The following is a 14,865-nucleotide window of genomic DNA, read 5'->3' as shown; positions in this document are numbered from 1 at the left end:
CTTTGAAATGGAAGCCTTAATTATACCGCATTTGGAAATAAGAGTGACGGAATGTTCTTGGTCATCTTTCATATTTCACCACATGTTAAAGTGAAAACTTGGTCCACTGCACACATGACTCACACACTACAGACAAGACCATGCCAAGAACTGGCATTTAGTACAAAGTGGAAGCTTACCAAACCTATTCCAGCTAATTTGAAGCAACTGCAGTCAGGGACTCATTATATCAAACTAAATGAAACATCATATCAGCTGACATTAATTGCAACCCCAGGCAAACCAGAATGTCTGGTCACCCTAGACACAGGGAACAGCAAGTACAAATTTAGGAAACGCCTAGGTAGGTTTCAGTAGGCATGAGGAGGAAAGCCAGTGAGAGAATAACAGAAAGCTAGTTAGAACAAGTTCACAGCCATGTAGGCCGTGGAAAATATTTCAGGTTTTATTTTACATAACCCAAGAAGGCTTTGAAAGACGTTGGTCTGATTAATGTTTAAAAAGTCAGTGAATGGGTTTCCCTGGTGGCGCAGTGGTTGAGTCCGCCTGCCGATGCAGGGGACACGGGTTCGTGCCCCGGTCCGGGAAGATCCCACATGCCCCAGAGCGGCTGTGCCCGTGAGCCATGGCCGCTGAGCCTGCGTGTCCGGAGCCCGTGCTCCGCAACGGGAGAGGCCACAACAGTGAGAGGCCCGCGTACTGCAAAAAAAAAAAAATCAGTGAACTGCTGCGTGGAGAAGAAACTGTATAGGATCTGAATGGAGGCAGGAAAGCTTGTTAGGACACCATTGCTAGTGTCAGGTAAAAGGCGATGGTGTTTAGGACTGGGAATTAACGTATAGAGGTAGTGAGAAATTGTCTAATTTGGGAAATATTTTAAGTATATATCTGACGGGATATGTTGATGCCTTGAATGTGTGGAGTAAGAGAAAGATAAGGGTCATGGAGTCATGGTTTTACTATCAGCCTTTTGCATGACTGCTGGTGCCCTGCACAGAGATGAGGACCATTGTGAGAAGAGCAGCTAGAGAGGGGAACTAGGAGGTCTGTCTGTTTGTAAAGGTTAAGTTTGACATGACTATTAAGCATCCACGTGTAAAGTTGGGTGGCTATTTGGACATATGCATGGTGGACTGGTTGGGATAAGAAGTATAAATAGGGGTTTAGGAGTATAGAGGTGGTATTTACAACCACAGGACTAGATAGGATCACTTAGGGAGTGGGTATAGATAAAGAAGAGAATTGCCGACTGAATCCCAGAGCACTCTTATAATTATTTGTTCATTAGATATACAGCATCCAAAAGTAATATTTTATGCAATTAATACGTTGTCGTGTTTCAAAATTAGCACATGCTTCTTGCAAAAAGCACACACACGCATGCACAACAAACCTCTCTTTGTTCTCTTCTTATTTTAAAAAGTTACATTGCATAAAATTAAACAATGATAAGGGGGATTAGGGTACTTCAGTTCTCCTTTACTTACCTTCTAAAATAACTCACGTTCTTCGGTGCTCTCTACAGTGCTTGGTGCGGTGTTGCCACCTAATAAAAGTAATAGACTATTACCTCTCATTTTACTTCATTTAGCTACTAGAGAAATACATAGATAATTAAATATTATAAAATGCATAGTTCTGAATGGCTAATGAGATGAGAAAATGACTGGAGATGCATTCTTCATTTGACTTGGAAATGTGACTATCAGAAAAGGTATATTTTCTATCTGTAGCCATAAGTCCAATTTAATCAAAATATGACTTTCCCTGTAAAGACCAATCAGTAATTGCTTTGTGTGAAAGGTATTCTGGTAATTTATTAAGCATCTAATGACAGATTGATTACTGATGATGCAAGAGAACAGGTAAGAGACAAAAGGCCAAAGGGACCAGTAAATCAAAGAGAGAGATTTTCAAGCCATTGACTGTAGAGAGAGACATGTCCAGAAATAATACAAGATGAAGGACTTGGAAATGAAGGGTGGAAAAAGGAACTACCAAATGTGAGGTTGGCTTAAGTAGCCAACCGCTAAGATTCCGAATTGGAACCCTTATGTTATGCTTTAACAAGGAAACTTAAATTCCATGTCACTGGCGTGGTCGATTTGAGGAGCCTCTTTGATCTGGAAGCAGGAAAACAAATGAGCTGGCATAACCTTCTGAAATCTTATATCATCAATATACTCAGTGCTAGACAAAAGCAAAAGAGGGAAGAACAGGCCAAAGAGAAGAGTTTTCTTAAAATCTATCCCACAGTGGTGTAGATGATAATAAGAGTAGTAATAAGCAGGGCAAATTAAAATTTACAAAGAACTTTTAACAGATGATCTCATTTAATTACTATAACAGATCAATGAGGAAGGCAGGTTTTGTCTGATTATCTTCAATATGTCCAATTTACAGATGAGTAAAATGAGATTTGGAGAGAGTTTATAACTGCCAAAGGTAACACAGTTCGTGAGGGACACATAATCTGTCCTCTGGTCTGTCTGGCTTCACACTACTGCACATTGATGCCACATATGGTAGCAACAAAGATCACAGCCTTAAGTGTTTGCAACTGCTGGTGATATGTGCCTAATACACTATGCCCTGAGCGTCTGGACACAGTCTCTTTTGAAGCCTTTCTTTGCCAAATATTCTTAAGAGGGAGGGCCTCAACAGCAGACTTGGATTTTCTTTAAATTGTCATTTGAATTGTCCATTGCATTTGATTGATGAATATCATTGTCTCAAATGAAATCTTTTCTCAAAATCAGTTAAGTGTATTTGGATTAAAAAAGTGGCCTAACTAGCAAAACTCAAGTTCCAAAGCATGAGAAGCATGCCTGAACTTTGAAAAACCCTAACAAGATCCTTTCTTCTGTGTCATATTCGGAACATATTACCAAGAATCAAAACTTTGGATACAAGGTCTTCATAGTGCTTTTTGTACTCCCAGAGGAGTTGATTTTCCTTTGAAAATTCCTATACTCACCAGTTGTTTCTTATTCTTAAGACAGGTCTCCTTTGGTCCTCATTGCATCAGAACTGGGCATTCTATCAGTTTCTGCTTCACATGGGAATTAAAATCAGGCAACAGCACAAAAACTATGGGCAATCTTCTCCTCCTGGAGATATGACACAAAATTGAATCACAGTTATGAGCCCTTTTATTACTTATTACTGAGATCTATTTTCCTGAGTCCTCTGCTGAAAAGAAAAATATAGCAAGGTTGTAATGATAGTCAAGGTTCATCCACCATGAATTACTATGTAAATTCTAAATAATATACTTATATATCTATTTCTTGATTTATCAACTTTAGATTGTATCTATTTATGTCAAACTATAAAATGTTAGTATTTTGATGCACTTTTTTCTCTCAGTTTTATTAGTTATGTTATTTATACTTCTAGCAGTTACATTTATAACTAAATGATATATCTAGGCCTTTATTTATTCTTTATCCACCAATTTAGAGAGTATCTATTGACTCCACATTACATAAGCAAGGTAATTAGTGAACCTATCTTTTTCCATCTATTTTCCTCCTCCTCTTCCTCCACATTTCAACTCCTATTAACCATACTATTACGTTTACACAATTGGTAATTATAATTGTCTGCAGTGCTTTAAGTTGATTGCATAAGTTAAAAATAAATAAACACATATATAATATCATTGTAATGCACATATCATTCTCCACAGATCTAAGTGAAGTGATTGGATCCACAGAGAAGATTATGTTAATCTATGTCACTTAATTTCTACCACTTGATGGAGAACGTCTATTCTAAGCAACAGTAGCAAGTGGATTCTTATTTCTTAGCCGTGCACCTCAGAGTGTGTTTGTTATTAGGACTATGGCTTTCACTGCATCTGTTTTATACTATAACTGCTAAATGCATATATTTTCCTCACCGAGAAAGGGAAAAAACACAGGATTTAATTTTATCAATATTTGAATAGTGTGGCTTGTAATAGAATTGGCTTGCTTATTAAAGACCTTCTTCACATAGCATTCTCACTAATTTTATTCATTGCTTATTAGGCTTGCTACACAGCTATCTTCTCTTTTTGCTGCCCTGTATTGGTACTGGTGTGCTTCAATTCCATTTTTTTTGTTTTTTATACTTTTCAGGATTTCCGTTTTGTTTTGCTGGAATACATCCTCAAGTTTGGGTGAGATTTCCAATAGGATTGATAGTTACCTGCTAGCTTTCATTCATAATGAAAAAGTGTGATGTCAATCTTATTTTTGATCCTTTGTAAATAATTGATTCTTTTCCCTCTGGGACATCTTAGAATTTCTCATTGCTCTTAAGTTCTGAAATTTCATGAAAATGCATCTAAGTCTTTGTTTCAAATTGCCTAATCAATTATGCCTTTAGCCCAGATAAGTCTTCTATAATTTATTTGATTATATCTCCCAACTGTGGAAAAGAACATAATATTTTTTTCTGGAATTCTAATTAGTTATTTTGGTCTATTCTGGATTGAACTTTCGTGTCTTTTGTATTGTCTCATGGTTTCTATTCTCTCATTACTTAGTTCTGGGAGATTTTTCTCAATTTTGTTTTCCAAATCACCCAAATTCATTTTCAACCATGTTCATTCATTATTGGATTCTTCAACTGATTTTTTTAAGTTTTAGAAGTTTTATTTAATTTTTGAATAATCTGTTCAACTTCCTTATTACTTCTCTTTTAGAGTGGTCTAAACGTACTCAGGGATGTAATATCTTCTTGACTATCTCCCAAGATATGAATTAGATTTTCTTTTAGGCTCTCTTCTGTAGCTTATGTTAGTTCTATTTCCCTAGGATTATTTGTTCTATTTGATTACTTTGGGTAACCCTCTTTAATGCTATTGGTTAGGTACCTATTAACATGAGTAAATGAGGACCGTGTAATTAGCATAAATTGACGGCAAGGTTTTTGTTGTCACTCCTCTATTTGGTTTACCAAAGGACTCTTCCTCTTCCTGGTAAGGCTGAAAGGGGGCTGTGCTTGTAACAATCAGGCTTCCCTGTGGAGTGTGGGTAGAGATAGGCAGGCAGGTCCAGTACTCCCAACCATACAATTGAACGGGAGAATTTACTCTGGGGCCACAGTAAAGTGCTTTCTCTATTTCATTCTTGTGCCAGCCTGGAGCACTCTTTCCTCCCATCCCGCAGCTCCACCTCTGCTTTGGACTGTTCTGTGGGTTGAGAGTTATCTCCAGCTCAGGTCCCTTTCTTTAATCCCAGTCTCCCAGTAAAGACCCTCTGAGGTAAATCTAACACTTTGTTTAGAAATCAGTTCCTAAGTACTCAATTAAGACGGAGGCAAATGCTACTCTGTACCCTGGTGGAGGCTTCAGCAGCCCCAGCTGCTTTATAGACATTCCTTTACTTAATTGTCCTGAACTATGCACCAAAGTGCATTTCTGATCTTCATGCCTGCCAGCTCCAGAACTGAATCTTTCTGAGGTTCCTCGGGAAGAATGTCTCCCATCTCATTAGACAGTAATCAGCATGAGATCAAAGATCAACTCTTATTCCCATTATGTACCCAAAGTCTATAAAAGCACCTAGTATATGATTGGCACTCAATAAATGTTTGTTGAATTAATGAACAAATATATTAATTGATTTTGAAATATTCCTTTCGATACATTTTTTTATTTCAATGAATCTTCTGAAATGTGGATAGGTGCTCAGATCATCATTTTCAAATTGATGGAATTTTTAATGTCATTAAAATTATAACTGTGAACATTATATACAAAGTTTATGATATAATATTAACATAAAAGAATCAAAACCCTTAACTGTTTATATACTATGATTACCACTTATAAGGTACTACTCAGTTTGTGTATTTGTATATGTGTGTGTGTGTGTGTGTGTGTGTGTGTGTGTGAGTGTGTAGACAGGCACTAGGAAAAACATAACATAAATGGGAATTTAATTTAATTTGTTCAGTTTCTAGGGATTTCGGTTCATGTTTTCTTCTTATTTCAATTTACTGTAATATTATTTATTCTGTAATAAAAATATCAAACTAAATTAAATGCCACAGGAAAGAGATGCCACAATCTTCTTGGGTGATGTAACATGAAAAAGATATTTTACCCTGACAATAAGAAAAGCCTTCTAGTATCCAATCTAAAGCCATTCTTTGTCGTTTTTGTTTAAGTTGCCTTCCCATTCATGACCTTTACAACTGGCCTTGCCATATTGACCCTACCACCGTTTCTGATAATTAAATATTATCTGCTTAGGTAATCATTATACCTATTCACTAAAGAAATTTTTAATCAATATTCCTAGGTATTGTGCTAAAATCTGGGGATACAAAGATAAATGAGAGTCTGTATGATTTTAAGATTATAGCCTAGTGATTCTTCAATGGAAATTCAGAAGGGTCCTACGGTCTTTCTCTGTGTATTTGCTGCCTTTTAGAAACACTCCCCAACCTTCACTATGTCTATTCTCGTAGATCTAATTATAATTAATGAAAGTCTAATTTTGTAATTTCCAAGGAAAAAGTGCACAGCAAAGATAAGACGAGCAGGGAAAGGGAGGGGGGAACTAAAAGAACAAAAAAAATGGAGAAATAAAAGCAATAATAGAAATTATTTTAATGAGTCAAGGCATAGAGGGAAAATTGAGAGAATGAGTATCTTTCTTGGTCAAATATGATCAAAACAATGAAAACTCCCCATATATGCCTTTTCACATTGCAAATTATACACTCTCATTTTATTTCCACATTCTTATGAATGTTTCTACTTACTTTGTGGAGTCATTCACTTGTTTCTGTATATTGCTTTGTGTCATTATTTCTATGGCCACCTATGTGCTATAAGAGAAAGTTCAATACATTATGTTTAAAGGAAGAGTAAAAGGTGGTTTTGATTGAGAGGTTAAGGGGCTTTTCTATATTAAGGTTCACAATTTTATCTCATAAATTTTATGATATCTATTTTGGCTCCCACAGAAGTGTTATCTCTAACTTAACTAAGTTCTCCATCAATGAGACTTCCAGAAAATTAAGCTATTGCAATAGACAAGGGATTGATGTACTTTTAATGGAATTTCCTTGTGGATTTATGCCTCTACCATAAGCTCAGTTGGTTAAAGAGCATCTCTATCCATTCAGTTCCTCATGCCAGAAACCTGGGAGTCATTCTTGACAACTGCCTCTCTCTCCATCCCTCTATCCTATACATCACAGGTCTTATTGATCCTACTTTCAAAATGGATCTTGATTCCTTCCAGTGCTCTTTGTTTCCACTGTCAGCATTCTAATACTGACTTAGACCTTGATCATCTCACACATGGATCACTGAAATCACTTCCTAATTACACTTCGAGCTGTCTCTCTTGATCCCTTCAATCCATTTTCCATGCAGCCATAATGGCAGTGTCTTTAAAAGCTCGAATTTAACCACATGGCTTCTCTGTTTAAATCTCTTCAATGACCTCCTGAAACAAAACCCTAAATCTTTACAATCCTCTCCATGAAATGGTCTCTGTTAATCCTATTGCTCTTCTTTTGGTGAGTAAAAGAGCTCTTTTCTGCTTCAGCATTTTGTATATATCCTATTCTTCCATTTTATTACTTGACTAAATGCAATGTATGAGTCAGACTTCCGATTAACTGTCATACCTCAGAGAAGTATTATTGGACTCTCTCCCACTTCCAAAGGTCCCACATGGTAAGTGTGTTATAGTTAGCTATTTTTGTTGTTATTTGTTTAATGGCTATCTCTCCCACAAAACCTTAAGCCGCACGAGGGCACAGATCAGATACATTTTGTTTGTTACCGTATTTTCAGTAACTAGAATGGTGCCCCACTTAAAGTAGTTGCTCAGAAAAAAATATTTTGGTGAGTAAATGAATGATGACCATCCTTGGCCTGGCAGAAGTAGCAATAGCAAATCAGGCCTGGTCTCTAAGCCATCGGTCAGTTCAGTCTAACAGAAACTGTCCTGGATGTCTCTTTCTCAAGCTGTTTTGAATATTTATCTAGTCAGAACCATGGTCATTCTGGTCACAAAAAGGTTTTTCTGAAATTAGAAGAAAGTTCCTCAAACAAGTAAACTTAGCATTTCAGCATCAAAATAAGGAAAGTGACCCAATCCAATAAAGTAGCAGATGCCTGTTCTTGTCTTTTAATTGAAAAGACAGCATGCATGGGTAATATATAATAAGCATTCATCAGTGTGCTAATAGTGTTTGAAATTCTATTAGGTGACATGATGAGAAAGCTCAAGATAGATGGAGTTGTTATATATATGGTGTCTTGACTGTGCCTGCCAGAGCCTTTAAAGTCAGTTTAGTGGTCTATTAATGTGTCCATTATAAACCCAATTTCTTACCTTAGTCATTTTAAATCTCATCTGTCTAATAACTTAGTATATGTTATTAGCCCAAATTCAAACATTTTATATCAACTATAATTCTTAGTTGTTAAACCGGTTTTGACTTATCAGTGCCACATTAAAACCTTAATAGGTAGAATAGTTGGCTATCATAACAATTTGGAGTAAGAGAAGTCAGGAGTGAGCGCTGTTTCCAGATACCTGAAAACCTATGAATGAGTCCCCTTTGCTTTCTACTGCATCTTCCCACCCCCGCTGATTTTGTATTCTCCAAGTTTCCCAAACCAGTCCTAATTGGATCCAGACAGGAGCCATTAAACCCGGCATGGCTCTAGGGAAACACCTTCCAGAGTTTCATAGGGGAATTTTTCCCCAGGAGCAACCAGTCAATGGTACAAAATGTTCTTGCTTCAGAGGGATAGGCCTGAGGCCATCCTCAGGGAGAAAATTGATTCGCCAAGACTTCTGAGTACTCTGCGGCCCTGTGGCATTTCAAACTCTTCTTTACGTTTTAACCTTATGCATGAAAATCCACCCTCCACCAATTTGTATGTCTTTTCTATTTCTTAGCAGCACCCTAAGCATCACACCCTGGATTGCAAAGTCAGCTCCCCTGCCCCTTAAAATGGACTCCTAGGCACAGGTCTTGAATTGTAATCCTGCAGCCACAAGTCGGCCAGGCCAACATGTGTCGAAAGTGCTACAGGATCAGATATCTACGTTCCTGGACTCTTGAAACTGTTTATCGTCCTTGCCTACCTGCAAAGTCTCTGGTGCATCCTGTGTGCCTTTGAGTGCTTCTCCCCTCTCTAATTGAGAGAAGCAAAGCCTTCTGGGGTCCAATAAAGCTGCTTTAGGAAGGCAAGAAACAGATGGAAAGTAAATGGGTTCAAGTGCTCCAGGGACCCAAGGGCTGCAGCAGAAGGCAGAAACAGAGCATCTAAACAGCAAAAGAGTATTTGATTTTTGTCTTTTAAATTTTGCATTGGGGCAGAGAAAGTATCATGGTGAAGAATCAGAAGTTCTCTCCTTCGTGCAAATGACACATAGACTGGATTCTGGTTAAAGCCAATTGCTCACTAGATTCTAAAGAAAATTTACTGACGGCTCTGTGTGCAGAGTGAAATGTAGGTCCTAAATTTGATTCCTGGCAAAGCAATTTTTCTCCTACTTTGAGAACTATTTCATTGGGGGAAGAGTATCTTTGAAAGACTAATGAGTTTGAAGTCAGACTTGGATTCTGATCCTGAATTCAACACGTGCTATCTGTCTGATCCTGGCTAAGTCACTTAACATCCCAGAGTCTCAGTTTTCTCAATTCTAAAATAGGGATAATAAAACCTGTAGTGGAGAGCTTTTGGAAGTAAATAGATATGAAAGTAAATAGATATACGTGGCAAACTGTTACTGTAACGAGGGCAAAGCACACTTAATGTCTGTAGTTCCCTGCCCCATGCTCTCAGTTAAATGATTGATATTCTCTGTGATATCAACCCCCTTCACCACCCCCTTTTCATAATTCTCACCAATTGCTAAGTAAAAGTTTCTTTAGATACCACTCCCAGGCCCTGATCCCTTGTTCTCCTTTATGTCCTTGCAGCTTTAATCCATGAGGCCAATATAATTTAGAGTACAGGGAAAATCCAACCAGCAATATGGCATAAGGTGAGCTCATAAATTTGGGAGAATGAATTTTGCCAAGAAGTCAAGAGCCTTAGTAAATGGTGTTCTTGCCAAAATATGCTGCTTTCCGGGAAGCAATTAATGATAGATAGTGATTATTGAGTTCTCACTTTGGGCTAGGTACTTTTTTAAGTGCTTCTCTTGAATGTAATAATTTAATCTCCTCCCCTCCCCTCCCCAAATGTATGAGGAAGATCCTATTTTTACTCTCATTTTGCAGATGAGGAAAGTACAACTTGAGAGAGATTGAGTGACTTGTCCACAATCACACTGATAAAGAAGAGAGACCTGGCAAGTTGACCAAGGTTAACTGTCTCCAGAGCTCAGGTACTTGACCACTAGGAAGTGCTGTCACTTGAAACAAAGAGAGCAGACTTGTCCTGTTCACCTGGACATTCTAGCTAAGTATAAATCTAGCCTCATGCAGAGCAACAGGTCCAGTATAGCTTTACTGATATACTCTCTGCACTATAACTTGTATACAATGGCTTGGGGTGACCAGGAACATATCTGCTGAGGTTTATTGCCTGGTAGTCTAAGATTTATAAACTACATATGGTGGTGGTACATTTTTAACATGCCCCTCATGTATATTTTCTCAGTGAGATAGCTAGTTTCTCAAAGGTTTGTGTACAGCCTTTAATTTCTCTTGCATATCCCTTATGCATAAAACTTTGGGGATCAGTAAGTGGTTTTGTTTGATTTTCAGCAGCTCTGCATGGTGGTCACAATGATCATATTTGCAAAATGTAAAAAGGCTAGTTCCATGGTTCAGCTGCGTAAGGATTTTATTCCAGGTTCTGGGACTTTACCCTTAGTCTGGTTTTACGGGACAGCAAACCAATAGACATTCAATGTACGTTTATTTATGTATGTATGCATTTATGTATTTATTTTTATTGAAGTATAATTGATCTACAATCAGTGCACATTTCTTGAGTGTTCACCATCAGAAAAGGCCAGCTCTAGGTACTGTAGTGTACAAAGGCAAATAAGACACTGATCTTCAGGAACTCACGGTATAGTGGAAATTAAGTTAAACAATATGTCACTAGGGGGGTGGAAAATCACGTGGAAGAATCTGGAATGGCTCCTTGGAGAAAATAGGATTTAACTGAACTTTGCAAAAAGCAATAGAATTGAGAACAATATAGAGAGCAAAGAAATTCCAAGAATTTTCACCCTTGCAGGTAAACAGGGGTAGAAATTTCCGCCTAAGTTGACGCACCCATTATAAGAGAAAGTTTTTTCCTATTTCTGTCCTAGAACTTTAACCAGGATAATTTGTTCTTCCAAAAAAAATTCTGTAGTATTTAAGAAAAGAAGAACGGGCCATCTCACGATTTATCAATACTTGGAATGAAGATAGGGAGGACTAAATTATTAAATCCTTTGTATGTGTGAAACAGAATGCTAAATGCTTTAAAAGTTGTATTATTTAATCCTCACATAAGTTACAAATGAGGAAACTGAGTCTTAGAAAGAAAAAAAGTAACTTTCTCATCATCATACAGATAGTAAGTGGCAGAGCAGAAATTCAAACCCAGGTCTGTTTGACTCCAAAGTCCACACATTAATAAAAAATATACCTCATTCTGTCAAATTATCTGAGCCTCATCTTGCTATGGGTTCTTGTTTATTCTTCTCTGTGAACACTGCATTTATAGAAAAATAAAAAATGCCTAAGTTCACTTTTATTCAATGTGCATCAAAGTTTCACATTAACTGCCTAGTTTTCTTTTCTTTTTCACCCAGAAGTTTTTTTTTAGCTAAAACTTTTCAACCTTCTGTGATCTCTTTATAATTCCCTTTAGGATGCATAATTGTGCTCGATCCATTTGTTAGAGGCTTTTGAAGTATTAAAAAAACTACATTAAAGTTATTTTTTTTCAGGTTTTATGTTAATGAACACAGGTGCTATTCAGAGCAAAGTCAGGGTGTCAAGGAAACTTTAGTTAAAGTTATTCATACATAAACTAAAAAAGGAAACATCTTTAGTGGAGGAAAAATACATTTAATGAGTAAGTACGGCACACAATTCCTCCTTTCAAAAATGTCAGCTCGTATTGAACCTCCATTCTAGATATCTTACAATTACTTTGTCAACAGAAAGTAGAGTAGTGATGGATGACGCACTGGTTCTTGAAACCAAACTTTCTGCGAGTTACTTAGGCTGAAACTAAGTGCTTTTACATTCCAGTCTTATTGATGATAGTGGTTTTATATTTATCACCCTGTCATTTCAGTTGACTGTATCAGGCTCTTCCCTGTAAGAATATGGACACTAATGGAGGTGTGTCCTTAGTGCTGGGAAGGGTCACAGATTCATTCTGCTAACACAGTCAGGGCACAGACTTCCCATGGAAGCTCGGAGGCAGCTTTTCCCATTTCAAAAAGAGATCAGCAAAAAGTGCCTTAAAAGGCATTTGACAATTGCCTTCTTACTAGCTCTCTTTTGACCATGACCCATTCTTGTGGCACTGCACACAGAGACGTTTGGCTCTCACTAATGGCGCGTTATTATTTTGCAGCCTCCCCTACAATAGGAAGAATTCTACCAGGACCTTGGCAAGTCCAGGACCTGATTGCAGCACTTTATTTATAAGAAATTCTGTCAAGAATCAATAATAGTCTTGGGTCTCAAGTTCTTTCTTTAATAATACTTTGATATGATTTGTCACAAGCTAGCCCAGAGTACCCACCAGATTTTATTACTTACCTTGCAGCACAGTGTCTTATCTTTGAGTCATGAGATCAGCCATGGGGAGACCTTTAAAAGGCTGTATTCTTTACTGTTTGGTTATTACAGGAAGTCTGTATGACTCAATAATACCTTTTATAGGGTGTGCTGTCACATCTTCTCACAGATGTTTAACCCCAATGTAGATATACTGGAGGCCCGGAGGCCATTTTAGTGATATGGACATTGTTTTTCATGATTGGATGCCTGATGTATCAATAGCAGGGAAAACAGAACTATACAAAAAAGCACAATGAAAACAAAACCAAAAACACTACCACCGTAACGAAAAATGTTGACTGATTTCCCCAGCCTGACTTTTCTGACTAGAGCTCAAACTGTCCATTTTGACAGAGATTTTGTTTAGAGTCCAGAGTATTAGGTTTTTATTACCTGAAAGCAGCAGAAATTTAGAGGTCAACTTAGATTCCTTTCCTGTGTGTGATCAGCTCCTCGGGTTTCACCGTACATCTCAATAAATGCGATCCTCCTACAGCAGTAGCGCGCTGTACAGCAATAGCTGCAAATATATTTTGTACTGCTCAGCCACGGAATTCATACTGTTGCAGCTAATGTCTGTTTGTAAATGCTTGTATCATGTTGTATTTACAAAACTGTATATTGTCAGCCTAGGGTTTCGTCTCTCCAATCTGTTTTTTCTTCCTTGAAGGAAAATAGCAGAAAATGTACTAATACTCACTGTAGACAAAACACACACATACACACATACTCAAACACACTCACAAGCAGACACACACACAAACCAGGATTTCAAAATGGTAATCATTTTGAATTTTGAAATTAGAGGAAATGAGGGAGAAACACTCCTTGGAAAGTTATTATTTTAAATCTTTCATCTGTCTCCAAATTGGTACTAATTTTCAATGTAGATTTAAGAAAATTGTTGGTATGTGAGCAAACATTTTATTCAAAAGTTTTCTGTTTTGTTCCCGCGGCTGCTGCAGTTGTTGCCCAAGGAGAGTATCCTTACCCGGCCAGCTGGTTTCTCTAGTAGTTCGGATCCTGGCTGACCATGTACAGGGCCTGAGCAGTGACGCTCTGGCTGGGTTCAGCCTGGAGCACACTGTCACTGCCCAGAGGACATCCTGGCTTTATTTCCTTGAATAGTCCAGATAAGAAGAGGCAGCAGACCCAGGAGGCCACAGTGGCTCCAGCTGCTGGCTATGGCTGTGATGCGCTGCCCTGCAGACTTTGTCTCTCTCCTCTCTCTAGATCGGCATGCTTTTCAGTGCAGACTCAGGACACTTCCCGACTCCTGTTCACCTGCCTTCCTCAAACTGGGCTTATGCTGAAGCTAAGGCCAGCTGATGGGTGACACGTCTCTGCTCCCGGCACTGCCCTCCTCCTCAGCTTCCCCAATACTGAGAAGTGGTAAGAATGTGCAGTAAATTGCCTTGGACTTGACCCAAGAACTCTTGGTTACCTGTAGGACTGTGTCCAAGGGCAAGGAAAAGGAATCTATATTTGCTAAATACCTACCGTGTGCCAAAATCTGAGCTAGGCTCTCCATATACATTATAGCTCCTTTAATGCTCATATCATGCCCTCTGTGACAACAGATGAGCAGCCCTACATTCAGAGAGTAGGGAGTTTGCTGCCATGCAAATGAGAGTGTGGGAACTGACCTACGGAGTGAAGGGTGTCAGATTCTAAAATTCATACTTTCTCTACTCAAAACCATGCCACCAAATTGCCAAACTATGCAACTAGGCTCTTCCATGTTACCATCCATGCACCACTGTCCCTTGGGGATTCTCATAAGCCTACTTTCCAGCCCATTCCCCACATCATCCACGCCCTCTCTTCCTATCCAAATCCCAGCTCAGTCCTACGTCTCTACGAACCCTTCTTCAATGAGCTTATTCAGGCCTTTGCTATTTTTCCAAACTTTTTATTTTGCAATAATTATAGATTCACATGTGATTGTAAGACCTAATGCAGAGAGATCCTCTATACTCTTCACCCAGTTTCCGTCAGTTGTTTAACTATAATACAGTATCACAAACGGGATACTGACGCTGTTACATTTCACCAGCCTTATTTAGATTTCACCAGTTTTACATGCAC

This window comes from Stenella coeruleoalba (genome assembly GCF_951394435.1).
Source record: "Stenella coeruleoalba genome assembly, chromosome: 1".
NCBI lineage: Eukaryota > Metazoa > Chordata > Mammalia > Artiodactyla > Delphinidae > Stenella > Stenella coeruleoalba.
Note: the sequence above shows the minus strand (reverse complement) of the source record.